Below are 17,775 nucleotides of genomic sequence, written 5' to 3' on the forward strand. Positions count from 1 at the left end.
GTTGGATGCAAAACTTAAAGTGGAATATAAAGCCATCTGAGCAGATGTGAGACAAGGTTTTGCCATGGTAACCAGCTTGGGTCATCCTGAACATTGGAGTACTGTCAGATAATTTGTAACTTGACAAGTTGACAAGTGCAAAAACATGACTGCTATATCTGCTTCATTTTCGGAAGGAATGAAATGACTCCAAGTAACACATGTCATAGAAGTTGGCTGAAAATATGATAACAAGGAAGTAACATCCTACAAAACAGAGCCCAGCACTTCCTGTCGGTGCTGCTTTCTTTTTTGTTTATTTTGTAGCACATTTTCCAATTTACAGATTAGATAGATTGTAAAGTGCATCTCCATCATTGGATAGGGTCTAATGGATACGGCACTTTTAAACTATTTGTCTTAAGCAGATGGAAAACGGTGATGGACGATGCAGTCTCCTAGTGAGAGAGGCACGGAAAGGTTCAAATTGGGAAAAGGTTAATGGCGAAAAAAGATTTGCTGAGAGGAGGCCTTAGGAGCCAGCAGATATGATAGAAGAAGGCAGCAGAAGAGGAGAAATCTGAATGAGTTAAACAGTAGCCGAGGACAAAGGGGCAATGCTTAGTTCCTAATGCCACCTTCTTAAATAGTGGAGAGCATTCCCCTACAAGTTGGTGCTGGCTTGTACAAAGAAACACTTACTGCATGGGTAAGGAGTCTCTATGTCAACTGTCAATCACAGCCTGAGCAGTAATCTCGGGGAGAGGATGCACTTATTGAATTCATCCCACTGATTCCATAGGCTGCAAAGGGGGGTGAATGATCTGCTTCAAAACATTACTGACTAATGGGGAAGGTGGAAATCTAGCCCTGGAGACAATGCCACAGAAAGAAGGTGCAAGATGAAGGGAAAATGAAGCAGCCATACAGAAGGTCACAGGCTTGTCAAGGTGATGAGTTCAGAGGTCATTGAAGATTGAGAGGTCAAGGTGAATGGATCCAGATTAGGAGTCAAAGATGGGGAGCAGTATTTTGATTTGGAAAAGGCAGAATGCAAGATCAGGAGAAGTGTTTTGGTGAGGGCTGGGGGAGAGAGAGGGCAAGGCAAGGCTGTGTAAGAGGATGGCAGCGTGTGGGTAGAAAGAGATTGATCAGAAGGCTGGGATGAAGTAACCAGGATGAAGAGACAGGAGAGAAATAGACAGATGGCCTTAAAGAACAATCAGGCCTCAAACTTAATCCACATGAAGATGAAAAATAATTGTCTAATGTACCTTATTAATCTGGAGAACTCATTTTCTCAGACCACTGTTTAAGCCTCCACATGGCAGAAAGTGACAAAGATGTTGAGTCTTGTACATTGTGAAGTTGGATAACACTTTGTAAAGTAAAACATATGCAATCTGTAACAAAAGTGTTCAAAACCAAGACTGGTTTTGATAAGATAAAAAAGATAAATATATTTTCTGCTGGTTAGTGAGTCAAATGAAGGGTTTAAGTTTAAAATTGTGGAAAGAATGTAAGTTAGGCAGTTTTATTTTTTGTGCAATGTTTATAGAACATGGATTGCCCAACCCAAAACTGTAGAAGTAAAATCTGTAAATAAATTACTTTTCTAAACCAAGTGGGAACGGGGCTGGAGCCATGGGAAGAAGTAGACTTTTCCGGGAGTTAGTGCAGTTGCGATGGGCTGAATTACTTCCTCCTACACTTCTGGGGTTGGAGTGATGTTGTAAAGGACGCTTTTGGATATGTTGAAGGTAAGAACGTTATGGTTATGCAGTAGTGGAAAATGGCTATCTGATGCATGCATACATTTCTGCCAGCTAGCATTTGTTAAGTGCCTGTGTATCTACCCAGGATCAACAGGACCATTCAGAGCAGGCAGATTATGAATTGGTTTCCTCTGTCATCTGCAAATACCTGTCCCCAGCCAATGCCTTCTCCTAACCTCACACAGTTACATACAATATAAGACAACATTAAGGATTGCTTAGCTGTGCTGTTTAAAGTCATCATGAAGTCCTTACTGATGAGTTTGTGATTTATTTCATCCGAATGCTGATGTAATTGTCTGTGGTTTTGGAAGCTGCCTCTAGTTGGTAAGAATTTGGGCATTTTTTGGGAGTGTTCCAGATGAAGTATAAAATCTTATCCTGATCAAGTGGCTTGCAAACTTGGACAGCCCTGAAGGTCTTTCTCTTGATATTGAATGGGGAGAGGGGCTCTGCAGGAGATCTTATCCCAGGAGGGTATTTGGACAGTGGTTGTGTAACTTCATCTTTACTGAGGACCAACAGGGTAGTGGTGAAGCCATACCTGGAAGACTGCTCAGAGTTTTGATCCATTTACCAAAGAAAAGGTATAGTAGCATTGGAGGCAGTCCAAAGGAAACTCACTAGGCTAATTTCTGAGATGAGAGGATTATCCTATCAAGAGAGGCTAAGCAGATTGGGTCTGTATTCTTTGGAGTTTAAAATAATGAGAGGGAATCCTATTCAAACATATAAAATCCTAAGGGCGCATGATGGTGGATGTTGAGATGTTCTCACTAGTGGGAGAATCTTGAACAAAGGGACATAGTTTCAAGATAAGTTGCAGGTCATTTAACACTGAGGTGCATAGAAGTTTCTTCTCAGAAAGAGTGGTGAGTCTCTGGAATCCTCTGCCCATGAGAGTTGTGAAGGCTAGATCATTAGACATATTTAAAGGGGAAGTAAGTAATATTTTGAAAGATCGGGGGATTGGGAACAATGAGGATCTGGCACAGAAAAGGAGTTGAGGCCTGGGATTAGCCATGATCATATTGAATGGGAGTGCTTGCTTGAGGGCCTGGGTGGTCCAGCTCTGCTTGTACTTTCTTGTTTTCATTGTTTACTTTGTCCTCCCTTCACTGAAGAATTCAGGGCTGAAGTTTGCTCTGTATTGTAGTCACAGTTGCAGCCTCAAAGCAGGGCAAGGACAAGCACAGATAGCAACAAATGTAAAGCCAAGTGGTAATGTCTCCTCATCTTCACAACCTTACTCCTCCAGCTCCAGTGACTGGGAAAGGTCTAGTTTTTTGGTATCTTAACTGAAAAAAGCCCAAGGGCTGGGCTGTGGTGAGAGGAGGGTTGTGCATGTTTTCACCATTTGCAGCCTTTAAGTGAGAACATATTGTGGGATGAGAGAAAAGTGGAATGAAAGAGGGAATAGCTCTTAGATACCCTCATTATTGATCACATGACCCATAAGTGTCCATGGCCATGGCCTAATGATAGTGCTATCCCAGGACAGCATGTTTCAAGTTAGCCCACAATACTTCAAGAAGAGCATTGCACGTGGAATGGTTTAGACTGTGCATTCCCAATAATGATGAACCATGCCTGGAACTGCCAGGTCAAATTTCCAGAGAGGCAAGAAACATCCTGAAAATGGCTGTTATTGAGTTTCATTCCAGAAAACGTAATCCTTTTTCAACTGCACTGTGCTTAAAAAAAAAGGATTATGTCATTAAATTTCTGGACAATTTTGTTTGCAAGAATCCTACCACTTTTTTCCAAGAAGAATAGTTTGGTTTTAAATAATGTTAGCCATTGGCAATATTGAGCCTCTGTTGATGAACAGATGGAGTGTGTTTAAGACAGCAGATAGCATGAATTTATCTATCCATCTGTATTGCAACGAATCGGTGAGGGCTAATTACACCCTCTGATCCCCATGGAGTTTTTTGGAGTTGTCATTTTAATCTCCTTGGTACTTTGTCAGCACTGAGTGACCCCTGATGCAAAGTGTGATTGATACCCCTCTGCAGTTTCTGATGTAAGGGCCTGACGGGACAGTAACCCTTATCAAAAATTGAGTTTAACTTACTCACAGTAAAAATTCCAGACTAGTGTCTAAACTCCACAGCTTGGGCCTGAATACAACAATCTGTAACTGGATTATGGACTTTCTGACCAGTCGTCTGCAGACTGTCAAGTTAGGAGGGCACATATCTTCCACCCTCACCCTGAATACTGGTGTTCCCCAGGGGTGTGTGCTGAGTCCCTTCCTGTATGCCCTTTTTACTCATGACTGTTCATCCGTCCATAAAACAAACACCATCATAAAGTTTGTAGATGAAACGACAGTCATTGGCCTGATCATGAACAATAATGAATTGGCATACAGGGATGAGGTACAAAACCTGACAGCCTGGTGTTCCGCCAACAATCTCATTCTCAACACTCAAAAGACTAAAGAGCTTGTGGTGGATTTCAGGAAATCAAGGAAGATAGATCTTGGTCCAGTGTTCATTGGTGGCGAGGCTGTGGAGAGAGTCTCCAGTTTTAAATTCCTGGGGGCATACATCACCGAGGACTTTTCCTGGGCAATACACACCTCAGCTGTCATTAGGAAGGCACAGCAACGCTTCTATTTTTTGAGGAAATTGAGGAGAGCCAGACTGTCTCAGGACATTCTGGTGAACTTCTACCAGTGTGCGGTGGAGAGCATCCTGACATACAGCATTACTGCTTAGTATGCCAGCTGCACTAGGAAGGAGCAGAAGGCTCTGCAGAGGGTCATCAAGACAGCCCAACACATCATTGGGACTCAGTTACCAGCGATCTATCAGGCTTGATGTCGGAGCAGGGCTTTAAACATCATTCGAGAACCAGCTCACCCTGCTCACTACCTTTTTAAATTACTCCCCTCTGGTAGGCAATACAGGACAATACATGCACACACTACAAGACTGAAACACAGCTTTTTTCCCAAAGCTGTTAAATTGTTGAACATGGACTGACACCTCCTATACATACATACATACACATACTATGTCTTCCCCCCTTTACCGGCTGGACTTATCATGGTGTGATTTAATATATTGATATGCTGCTGATTATCATTATTATTATTATCATGGTTCATTTGCACACTGCCTTTTTATGTTTTTTATACCTTATATTTGTGTAAAATATGTTTGTTTTATTTTATAGTTATAGTTGCTCTGATCAATTTACTGTTTTGGTTTTATTTAGGCAAGGGTGTGCCATCGTAACCTCGTGGTGTTGTTGTTGCAACAGTACAATGACAAATAAAGAAATAAAGAAAGAATAAAGAAAGCAAAAATTTGTGTGCAACTCGTTTCCTCATTTATGAATCAAAGCTTCTAAGTCACCAGGCTCTTATATCCTGGTACTAAGGAAAAGGTTTGTTCAGCATTGCTGGGGAGATAGTTTTGGAGCATATGGTGCAAAAAATTTAGTTTGTTTCTGTGCATTTACCACAATATTTCATTTATTGTAGGTAACCTGAGAAGCTGCAGCTGTGTGAAAGGCTAATCAGGCTGCGGCTCTTTTCTCCAAAATAGGGAAGCATGTGGGGTGACCAGAAACCAGTCATTAATGACCAAAAAATCAGTGGATTGTCAAAAGAACCCATCTGCTTCATTAATGAACTTCAGGGGCCAAACTTGCAGTCTGGCCTGTATGTAAGTCCAAAGCACAGTAATGTCATTGACAGAAATGTCCTCTGAGATGGCCTAGCAAGCCATGAGCAGCTGTGGATGGACAGTAAATGCAGGCATTGCCAGCGATGGCATTACCAGCAATGCCACTATCTTGAAAAATGAATAAATAAATAAAGAAAATGAAATAAATAAAGAAAATAAAGAAAGAAAATGAACAGGCAGATAGAACAGAGGACCCCGGAGGCTGTTCCCCTCCGTAACAGGTTCTCCGCTTTGGAGGCTGTTGAGGGAGATGACCTGCCGGGGCCTAGCAGCAGTAGCCAGGTCTGTGGCACTGGGACCGGTCCTGCTGCTCAGAAGGGAAGGGAGGAGAAGAGGAAGGCAGTAGTGATAGGGGACTTGATAGTCAGGGAAACAGACAGGAGGTTCTGTGGCAGTGAGCATGAATCCTGGATGGTATGTTGCCTCCCAGGTGCCAGGGTCTGGGATGTCCCTGATTGGGTCCACAAGATTCTAGAGCGGGAGGGAGAACAGCCAGAAGTCGTGGTTCATGTTGGTACCAACGACATAGGTGGGAAGAGGGATGAGGTTCTGAAAAGTGAGTTTAGCGAGCTAGGCAGAAGGCTGAAGGACAGGACCTCGAGGGTAGCGATCTCGGGATTGCTGCCAGTGCCACGCGATAGTGAAGGTAAGAATAGGAGGAGATGGCAGATAAATGCATGGCTGAGAAGTTGGTGCAGGAGGGACAGTTTTAGATTTTTGGATCATTGGGATCTCTTCTGGGGAAGATGGGACCTGTACAGAGAGGACAGGTTACACCCAAACCTGAGGGGAGCCAATATCCTTGCGGCCAGGTTTGCTATGGTGGCTCAGGAGGGTTTAAACTAGATTGCAAGGGGGAAGGGAACCGGAGGAGTAGGTCAGAGGAAGAAGGGGATGGGGAAAAGGCAGATCTGACAGGTAGAGAGGCTTTGAGGAAGGAGAAGCAGAGTACAGGCTACAAAAGTAGTAAGGTGGATGGGCTATTATGCATTTACTTGAATGCGAGAAGCATCAAGAATAAGGGAGATGAACTGAGAGCTTGGATAAGTACATTGGGACTATGATATTGTGGCTATTACAGAGACATGGCTGACATCGGGGCAGGAATGGATATTGAATATTCCTGGTTTTCAGTGTTTTAAAAGGGATAGGGAGGCGGGGGAGAAGAGGAGGAGGGGTGGCGATACTGGTCAGGGACACTGTTACAGCTGCAGAAAGGGTAGATAATGTAGAAGGATCCTCTCTAGAGTCAATATGGGTGGAAGTTAGGAACAAGAAAGGGGCAGTTACCCTCCTGGGAGTATCCTATAGGTCCCCCGGTAGCAGTAGGGATACTGAGGAGCAGATTGGGAGGCAGTTTTTGGAGAGACGCGAAAATAACAGGGTTATTATAATGGGAGACTTCAACTATCCAAATATTGATTGGCACCTACTTAGTGCCAAAGGTTTAGACGGGGCGCAGTTTGTTAAGTGTGTCCAGGATGGATTCCTGACACAGTATGTGACAGGCTGACTAGAGGGAATGCCATATTAGATCTAGTTTTAGGTAATGAACCGGGTCAGGTGACAGATCTATCGGTGGGTGAGCATTTGGGGGACAGTGACCATTGCTCCATAACCTTTAGAATTGTCATGGACAGGGATAGGAGCAAAAGAGGACGGGAAGATATTTAATTGGGGAAAGGCAAATTATGAGGCTATAAGGTGAGAACTTGGGAGTGTAAATTGGGATGACATTTTTGAAGGGAAATGTACTATGGAGATGTGGTCGATGTTCAGGGATCTTTTGCAGGATGTTAGGGATAAATTTGTCCCAGTGAGGCAGAGAAGGAATGATAGGGTGAAGGAACGGTGGGTGAGGAGAGAGGTGGAACAACTAGTTAGGAAGAAGAGGGCAGCATACATAAGATGTAAGCAGCAAGGATCGGACAGGGCTCGTGAGGAATATAAAGTAGCAAGGAAGGAACTTAAGAAAGGGCTGAGGAGAGCAAGAAGGGGACATGAAAAGGCTATGGCGAGTAGGGTTAAGGAGAATCCCAAGGCTTGTTTCTCGTACGTAAAGAGCAGAAGGATAGCTAGGGTAAAGGTAGGTCTGATTAAAGGCAAAGGTGGGAAGATGTGCCTGGAAGCTGTGGAAGTGGGTGAGGTTCTCAATGAATACTTCTCTTCAGCATTCACCAAGGTCTTGAGGATGCTGAGAACAGTGTAAGTGAGGGTAATGTTCTAGAGTATGTAGATATTAAGAGAGAGGATGTGTTAGAGTTGTTAGAAAATATTAGGACAGATAAGTCCGTGGGGCCTGATGGAATATTCCCCAGGCTGCTTCATGAGGTGAGGAAGGAGATTGCTGAACCGTTGGTTAGGATCTTTGAGTCCTCATTGTCCATGGGGATGGTACCGGAGGATCGGAGGGTGGCGAATGTTGTCCCCTTATTCAAAAAAGGTAGTAGGGATAGTCCAGGGAATTACAGACCGGTGAGCCTTACGTCTGTGGTGGGTAAGCTGTTGGAAAGGATTCTAAGAGATAGGATCTATGTGCATTTGGAGAAACCTGGACTGATTAGGGACAGCCAGCATGGCTTTGTGAAGGGAAGATCTTGCCTCACAAGCCTGATAGGGTTCTTTGAGGAGATGACCAGGAAGATTGATGAGGGTAGTGTAGTGGATGTAGTCTACATGGATTTTAGTAAGGCATTTGACAAGGTTCTGCGTGGTAGGCTTCTTCAGAAGGTCAGAGGCTAAGGGATCCAGGGAAGTTTGGCCGTGTGGATTCAAAATTGGCATGCCTGTAGAAAGCAGAGGGTTGTGGTGGAGGGAGTGCATTCGGATTGGAGGGCTGTGACTAGTGACATCCCACAGGGATCGGTTCTGGGACCTCTACTTTTTGTGATATTTATTAACGACTTAGATGAGGGGGTGGAAGGCTGGGTTAGCAAGTTTGCAGATGACACAAAAATTGGTGGTGTTGTGGATAGTGTGGAGGGTTGTTGAAGCTTGCAGAGGGATATTGATAGGATGCAGAGCTGGGCTGACAAGTGGCAGATGGAGTTCAATCCAGAGAAGTGTGAGGTAGTACACTTTGGAAGGACAAACTCCAAGGCGGAGTACAAGGTAAATGGCAGGATTCTGGGCAGTGTAGAGGAGCAGAGGGATCTGGGGGTTCATATCCACAGATCACTGAAAAGTTGCCTCACAGGTGGATAGGGTAGTTAAGAAAGCTTATGGGATTTTAGCTTTCATAAGTCGTGGGATCGAGTTTAAGAGCTGTGAAGTGATGATGCCGCTTTACAAAACTCTGGTTAGGCCACACTTAGAGTACTGTGTCCAGTTCTGGTCGCCTCATTCTAGGAAGGATGTGGAGGTGTTGGAAAGGGTGCAGAGGAGATTTACCAGGATGCTGCATGGATTAGAGAGTATGGATTATGAGGAGGGACTAAAGGAGCTAGGGCTGTTCTCATTGGAGAGAAGGAGGATGAGGAGAGACATGATAGAGGTATACAAGATATTGAGAGGAATAAATAGAGTGGACAGCCAGCACCTCTTTCCCAGGGAGCCAATGCTCAAAAGAAGAGGACATGGCCTTAAGGTATTGGGTGGGAAGTTCAAGGGAGATGTCAGAGGGAGGTTTTTCACCCAGATAGTGGTTGGTGCATGGAATGCGTTGCCTGGGGTGGTGGTGAGGGCTGATACATTGGACAAGTTCAAGAGATTGTTAGATAAGCATATGGAGGAACTTAAATTAGAAGGATATGTGGGAGGAAGGGGTTAGATAGTCTTAGGTGTGGTTTGAAGGTCGGCACAACATGGTGGGCCGAAGGGCCTGTATTGTGCTGTATTGTTCTATGGTTCTATTGGTATTGGTTTATTTTTGTCACTTGTACCGAGGTACAGTAAAAAGCTTGTCTTACAAACCGATCATACAGGTCAATTCATTACACAGTGCAGTTACATTGAGTTAGTACAAAGTGCATTGATGTAGTACAGGTAAAAACAATAACAGTACAGAGTATAGTGTCACAGCTACAGAGTGTAGTGCAATAACATGCAAGGTCACAACAAGGTAGGTCGTGAGGTCATAGTCCATCTCATTGTATATTGATGCTGATCCACAGAGAATAACCGGTTGAGGGATGTTCTGCAGAGCATCTGGCATTCTCTTTTGACAGTAAAAGATTTTACCAGCTTACAGTGTGGGAGGAAGAAGAAAAATACATGTAACTCTGGATGCTGTCAGATTTCTGAAAGGGTGCACCTTGGGAATGCTATAACAAGTTTAAAGATGTCTGTGGTTTCTTAGGCTGCTGGATTAGTATTATCATGTCTGAAAGGGTTTTAATTACACTATTTATCACAGCAGCAATTATTTCAAAAAAAATACTGCTCCTTCTTTGAGGAATATTTGAGTTTTCTTGTCAGCTGAGAGCCACAGCCCTGTTCATTTAAATGATTCGCAACTCTTAATTTGTTCTGAGTTAGTATTCCTTGCGCTATATTCTTCCGTTACAACAGCTGAGTCACATATATCCCAAAGCTTCCTGTGTCAGAGTGTTTATTATTAAAAACCAGGGCAAAAATATTGATAATCACAGCACTTAAAAGAGAAAAAAATATTAGCATCATTAGTTATTCACCATGTTTCTACCTAAAGTGTGATATTACTGAAATGGAGACACAAGAGACTGCAGATATAAGAAGATAAGATATAAGATATCTTTATTAGTCACATGTACATCAAAACACACAGTGAAATGCATCTTTTGTGTCCCAAGTGTCGCCAATGCTTCCGGCACCAACATAGCATGCCCACAGCTTCCTAACCCGTATGTCTTTGGAATCAATGCTGGAATCAGTCCAGATGAAGGGTCTCAATCCGAAATGTTAACTGTCCATTTTCCTCCACAGATGCAACCCGACCCGCTGAGTTCCTCCAGCATTTTGTTTGTTGCTCTGTATTACTGAAATTACAGGTTCTCTAACATGAGGCATTTACTCCAGTGGGCCAGATCATCCAACCCACTTTCATTCTCAGAGTCCCTATTCTACCTCTTGGCTGCACCCACCATTCTGATTTCCATTCCTGTCACTCACAGGATGTGGATCCCATCTAATCCTGGACTCACCTGTTTCTGCAGCAGAAATTGTGAACTCAACCAATCGCTTTGATTTAAGCAATAAACTGCAGCACACTGAAGGATATGTGATAGTTACTGAGATAATACTCTGTGGGTGAAATTTTAATGGGATGATTTTGGGCTGTATTCCCTTACTCCAGTTTGCCCACTGACTTATGTAAATTACAATTTTTAAATGTAAATTAATACTCTTGTGCAATTGTCTTGTCTCCAACTCAGCCACAGTTTTTGAACATTATCCTACATTTTAGGCAGGACCTTTTTATTCATCAACTTAAACATCAATCTGCATTCTTAGCATATTTACAATTCAAATGGTCTCTTAACTCCTTTTCCACTATTGGGCTTCAATTTCCTCCTAATTTATTTTGGAACAAGAATTCCTTTGTTTTTTTGTTGGTTAAAATTTTACCTGGCACCCATACTTCTTCCTAACCTACCCTTTAGCTTGTGGTTCTTGGTTAGAACCCATCACTTTTATGTACAGGTTTTTATGAATTAACTTTATTGATTACATTTTATAGAAGTTTGCTTTCAGCCGTGAAGAGGTAAGCCACAGAGGCTCCTAGAATAGATCATGACCTTTTTTCTATTCATTAGATAAACTGCTGCATGGAATTGGATAAAAACATCTTGCATTTTATGGTGCTTTGATCATAGAATGTCATCCTAAAGCAGGTCACAGAAGAAACAAACCAATCATTGAGCCTTTGTGGAGGTACTTAGTGGAAGCATTTAGTTTCAAGAAGAATCTGAAAGGTGAAGGGAGAAGTAGAGGGTATAAAGGGCTGCAGTTTTTAACAGAAATTATACTTTTGATCAATATTGGTTCAGTTGATGTCTGCTGGAGCTAAATTTGCTTATGATGCTTAACCAACCTGGATCATAAAGCCACAATCCATACAGCAAAAGCCAGCTAATGTTTACCACTGTTTTACCAAGAGTATTGCAATTACCTAGGTAGGTAAACACAGCTATATCCACACACACGGATCCATTAGTTGGCACAACTCAAAGAATAAGGAGAAGATACACAGAACAGAATAAGCTGCTTGAAGAAGTCAGGCTCTCAGTGCCAAGCCTCATTTACCTAGGATATTTAGGAAGTAATTCTCCAATCTGAAATTCAATGAGAAACAATATATAAAATGCCTGTGATCCCAAGGCTGTCCTTCTTGCAATCTCCTGTTTTTTTCAAACCACATTTGCAACCTCAATGCCAGTGCTACCAAGGTGCCTGTAGCCAGGCATCTAGCTCATCCTGGGCTAAAGCTGCAGATAGTTGCAGCACTCTCTCCACTCTGGCGTAAGGGAAGTTATCAATACCATCTATAAATAGAAAGCTGTCTACACTTGATTCTTTCTTGGCAGAGAGCAGCAGGCAGAGTGAACCTGCATCCTTCCTGTACAGCAGAGCACCTTTGCATGCACCCCATTTCATAGGGATGGGCCACAACTTGGAGGGTATCCACTCTCTCCACACCTGGTTGTGTAAGGGGTCAGTGCATGGTATCCTGATAGCAGTCATGAAAGAGAGAAAGAGAAGTATATCTCCTACTTGCAGGTAAAGTCACTCAGCCAATTCCAAGCCTGGTAGTTGACTACTCCTGTTCAAAATTATGAGCAGTTTTGTCCTGCAAGAGAGAGTGAAGTTTTGCACAACATGTTTGGATATGTCCCTGTCATCTAATAGTAGGCAGCATGGCAAGTTGAAGCAGTGAGATGTGGGAGTGAAGCCTGCAGCTGTGCTGAGTATGTGAGGGTTGGGTATGAGAGGAAAGAATGGGTCCTGATTAATTAGGATTAGTGTAGGTGAGTAAGGAGTCTGCCTGAAGCTAGTTAGGAAATTGCTTGGATATGGATTTGAAGATGCACATACTAATATAAGGATACGATCCGAATGTGAGCAAATGGATTTAGTGGGGAAAGGCAAAAAGGTCGGCATGGATATGATGGATTGAAGGGCTTGTTGCTGTGCTGTATGGCTCTATGACTCCATACTGATTGTGACTGTCTGTGTGAGCTTCTTACAGACCTGTATGCAGATTTTTGGAGCTTGTTTCCTTACACTAACTACAGCAGCCATTTGGTCCCACTGCCCTTGCAGAGTTTGTGTGGAAGCACTTTGCCCCTCTCCAGTTCATTCTTCTCTCCACCTTCTTGGTCTTCCAGAAGATTGTGGAGACATCTCCTTCTGGTATATTGCCACAGCCCAACATCTCCCAGGTCACACTATATTCCAGAGTGAATGTCAGCATCTGTGGCAGCCATCAAAGCACTCTCCTTTTAAAGGGTGGAGCCTGGCTCTGACTGGTGCAGCCCCCTTATGATTTTTGCCTCCTACACAGCCATTGAACAGCATGGTTTTTGATACATGCACCAATCATGCCAATGAGCAGGCAACAGCAAGGTGGCACGCTGTCTGCATCAGAAGAAATGTACCTGTGTTAGTTACACGTTGTGATCCTCAAATGCCTTTTCAGGGACTCTCCAGTTTAAACCCCAAGGTATTCCATGCAGAAAGATTGAAACATGATTGCCATATAGAGAGTTTCCCCTTCCATGACCTCTTTTGCTGCATCCAATCTGTACAGGTCCACCCCAAGTTACAACAGGGTTCCCTTCCTGTGAATTGTAAGTCATAAATGTGGCTGGGAACCAAGTTCCCAACCAGCAGAAGAAACCCCCAGCCCCGCAGTAACCAGCAAATCCATTCCGTTGGTCTCCCAAGCACTTGTTCGTATGTACTAGGTGTACGCAGTCGAGAATTTGTATAAAAGTATGATTGCAGCTGATGGAATAGAATTGTCTCGAATGGGTCTGTAATTGGCATCTTAACCCTGATGGTCTGTTGTAAATCTAATTTCTTTGGACATTTTATTAATTAGCCTCTTTAATGCATATTTCCTGTCAATCTTTTGTCAGTGGATTGACATTAGCTGTTCCTGTCTATTCATTTTTCTGGAAGAGTAAAGGTTTTGTAATCATGTTGAATATTTTAATAGAATATTTGCTTTGATTGTTGTTTTTTCCTAAGTGAGCACAAAAGGCAACTAATTTTCTTCTTAATCTGATTATGATGCTAATACAGAGCTATAGACATCTTGATGTGAATTACAAGAGGGTGCTTTCTACCCACATGTCAGATCATTCAATCAAAATGGGGTGAACCTGAAAAATGATGGAAATGCTCAGTAGGTCAGGCAGCGTCTGGGGAAAGAGATACAGAGTTAATGTTTCAGGTCAAAGATCCTTTGTAAAAAATTTGACTAAGTTTGTTGCGGTGTATTAACAGATAAAAACAGTAATTACTGCTTGTCAATATAGTCTTCAACTATACTTGCTTTCCTTCCTGGCCCTTTAGAACATAGAACATAGAACAATTACAGCACAATTCAGTCCCTTCGGCCCACAAAGCTGTGCCGAACATGTCCCTACCCTAGAAATTACTAGGCTTTGTTTTCATGTTGGAGCTTGTTTGAAATGACAGCATTCTATAATCCTTGTTGTGCTGGAGCAAGGAGGTAGTTAACCAGAGAGTCTGAGTCAATGGGGTCTCCCTGGCACTCCTTTCAATTACAGTCTGATCTGAGTTAGAGTACAGGAATCATCGACTGTCGAGCTGGCTGACAAGTTCCTCCACACCAGAAGGTAGTGCCAGCCTTGTGGGACTCCAACTTGCTACTAAGTGAAAAGTGTCATTGATAAGTCAAAGCATAACTGGGAGATTAAGGTCTGTGAATTTGTTTTGTCTTTCATTTCTTGGATCCTGGGCAATATAAATATGCAAAGAAGCCCAGAGAACAGAAACTAGTGTATTCATTCACTTTCAGCTACTTTTCATTGCCCATCCCTAATTGTCCTTGAATTGAGTCCTTGTTGGCCATTTTCAAGTCATCTAGCCTCTGGGCTAGATGGGATTTTACAACAGTCCAGCAGTTTCATAGTTGTCATTGCTCGCATGCAATTTTTTTTGAATGCCAGATTATTAACTGAATCTAAGTTCCACACCTGCCAAACTGGATTGAATTCTGGTCTCTGGATTACCAGTCAAGTATTTAATTGTTAATACATTCTATAGCTTTAGTGTTTCCTTAGCAACCATAGCTTGTCAAATAGTAGTTATGCATTTACAGTGGGTGTTGTCCTTGCAGAATGCATCAACGTGAGGTAGGATTACAAGGGTGTGCTGATGCTCTGATCCATACTTCATGTGTGTACAGTCCATCACTCACTGAATGTCCCCTTTTGTCTGATTTAATCTCAGTTCCAGATTCTGTCTTTATTTCATGACCCTAGTGCAGAACTGTGCCAGATGGAAGCATTGGTCGGAGATCTAAGGCCACAGGTTAGTAGCCCTCTCTCAGATGAATGCCTTCTGAGATCGCCGCCTTGATTCAATCGGTTAGGCGCTCATGCCTATTACAAAATCCTGAGTTCAACTCTCACCCCGGTGACTTGTCAGCTATTACGTAATCTGATAGTCCAGTACAATAGTTGGGGGAGTGCTCCATTGGTGGGGTGCCATTTTGTAAATGGGTCAATTGACCGAAGACCTCAGGATTTCACGTTACTATTTGAAGCAGAGTGGGGAGTTGTCCCAGAGGCCCGGTGACCATTTATCCCTTGTCCAAACCACCAAATCATGGGTTATCTGGTCACTTTTGTCATTGTTGTTAGTTGCTGTGAAAGTGTTGGCTGCTGTGTTTGCCTACAAAGCAACAGCTTACACTTTGAAAGTACTTTATTGACTCTCAAACACATCGAGGTGCCCTGAGGATGTAAATGACACCTTACAGATGTAATTATTATCATTGTTAATCCTATAGTAGATGTCTCTCTCCAGCTAGAAGCATTTTATGTCTGTAGCCTTATGCAGGAGTGAGTGCTGCATTCTTATAGCCATTCTTAATCTTTGATTTCTTAGGCTTTTGTGATATTAAAAGGGAAAATAACATGATGATACATCCTGAATGTGGAATCAGAGCCATGAAATGGAGCATGACTTCTTGAAATCAGTGCAGTCTATCAGAAACAATTTTATACTCTGACATAAGCATCCAAGTGGAAGTCACAACTAGTTGCATTGACCATTTACCCACTCAAGAGGTGAGAGCCATCATCCTGATTTTGTGATTATTTGCCACTGGTGTACTGCTGCAGGCCTCGAGAGGAATACAGCCAGCAAAATGCTTGAATTTTCTCTTGCAGCCATGCATCATGCTTTGAGACTACTTGTATAGACATCTCTGCAATTATCCTTCCAAATTCCCATCTGTCTGCAAGCAGTCAAAAGGCAAGCCCTTGTGTGTAATGAACTGAACAAGTGGTAGAAGACATAGGAGGACTCTGGGCTTCCCTCCTTTCCCAGTTGATTGCAGATATCCAAAGCTCCCAGGAAAGTTACATCCCTGTCTATCCAAGATTTACCAGAAAATTCAAGAGAATGGAACTGAAAAGTCCCAGCCTGTAAAGCTTTAAGCCAAAATTAAAGTTGAAGAGTTTTTGTAAGTGTAAATGTGTACCCGGATTCCTTTATGTTCCATTTTGTCACTCACATAAATTGTGAAACTTACCCCTTCAATAACCTTTGAATATAGAGGAGTGGAGCTGATGACATAAGAATGTGTTTTTTTTAATTGAAGAAATATCAGTCCAGTTTTTATTTCTTTGAAGTTTTTGGTTTGCTTTTGTTTAATATTATACTTCTTTTGATCTGAGCGGTTTTCTCTTTATATAATTAAATTTCTTTTCAATTATTTTTTTTCCCATCATGTGGGAGTGTGGGAGATCTAGCTTACATATTTTACTCCTTGTGAGTATAAATATTAACTTATTATTGTTATCCCAATCTCTTTGTATCACGTGTATAATCATTAATGTTGTGTACATTAATTTGAATTAACTTGAAATTCAATAAAAAGATTGAAATATATAAATTGTGAAACTTCAACCTCAACTCTCTTTGAAGAACAGACAATGAGACAGGGAAGTCACGAGAGGGTACAGGAACCGTGGTGTACAAAGGCTATAATAAATATAGTCAAAAGGAAAAGAAAAGCTTACAAAAGATACAAAGAACTAGGTAATGTTAGAGATCTGGAAGAGTATAAGGCTAACAGGAAGGAGCTTAAGAAGGAAATTAGGAGAGCCAGAAGGGGACATGAGAAGGCCTTGGCAGGCAGGATTAAGGAAAACCCCAAGGCATTCTACAAGTATGTGAAGAGCAAGAGGATATGATGCGAAAGAATAGGGCCTATCAAGTGCAGCAGTGGGAAGGTGTGTATGGATCCGGAAGAAATAGCGGAGGTACTTAATGAATACTTTACATCGGTATTCACTACAGAAAAAGATCTGGGTGATTGTAGTGAGGACTTGCAGCAGGCTGAAAAGCTTGAGCATGTAGATATTAGGAAAGAGGAGGTGCTGAAACCTTTGGAAAGCATCAAGTTGGATAAGTTGTCGGGACCGGATGAGATGTACCCCAGGCTGCTGTGGGAGGTGAGGGAAGAGATTGCGGAGCCTCTGACGATGATTTTTGCATCGTCAATGGGGACGGGAGAGGTTCCGGAAGATTGGAGGGTTGCAGATGTTGTTCCCTTATTCAAGAAAGGGAGTAGGGATCGCCCAGGGAATTATAGACTGGTGAGTCTCACCTCAGTGGTTGGTAAGCTAATGGAAAAGATCCTGAGAGGCAGGATTTATGAACATTTGGAAAGGTATAATATGATTAGGAATAGTCAGCATGGCTTTGTCAAGGGCAGGTCCTGCCATACGAGCCTGATTGAATTTTTTGAGGATGTGACTAAACGCATCAATGAAGGGAGAGCAGTAGATGTAGTGTATATGGATTTCAGCAAGGCATTTGATAAGGTACCCCATGCAAGGCTTACTGAGAAAGTAAGGAGGCATGGGATCCAAGGGGACATTGCAATGTGAATCCAGAACTGGCTGGCCCACAGAAGGCAAAGAGTAGTTGTTGAAGGGTTGTATTCTGCATGGAGGTCGGTGACCAGTGGTGTACCTCAGGGATCTGTACTGGGACCCTTACTCTTTGTGATTTTTATAAACAACCTGGATGAGGAAGTGGAGGGATGGTTTAGTAAGTCTGTGGATGACACAAAGGTCGGAGGTGTCATGGATAATATAGAGGGCTGTCAGAGGTTACAGAGGGACATAGATAGGATG

The 17,775-nt window shown here is 42.6% G+C and overlaps 1 protein-coding gene across 2 annotated transcripts in view; it reads left to right on the forward strand.

Moving 5' to 3' along the window:
• The window catches only part of LOC127569449 (serine/threonine-protein kinase 32A-like), a 214,799-nt gene that overhangs the window by 20,958 nt on the left and 176,066 nt on the right, over positions 1 to 17,775 (forward strand). The window contains exon 1 of one of the 2 annotated variants that reach the window (XM_052014100.1): positions 14,223 to 14,320. The exons of the other annotated variant lie outside the window; for it this stretch is intronic. The gene's annotated coding sequence lies outside the window, so the exon portion shown is untranslated. Of the gene's footprint in view, positions 1 to 14,222; positions 14,321 to 17,775 lie in introns of those variants that run through there. 2 annotated transcript variants of the gene reach the window in all.

Source organism: Pristis pectinata, chromosome 4 (genome assembly GCF_009764475.1).
Source record: "Pristis pectinata isolate sPriPec2 chromosome 4, sPriPec2.1.pri, whole genome shotgun sequence".
NCBI lineage: Eukaryota > Metazoa > Chordata > Chondrichthyes > Rhinopristiformes > Pristidae > Pristis > Pristis pectinata.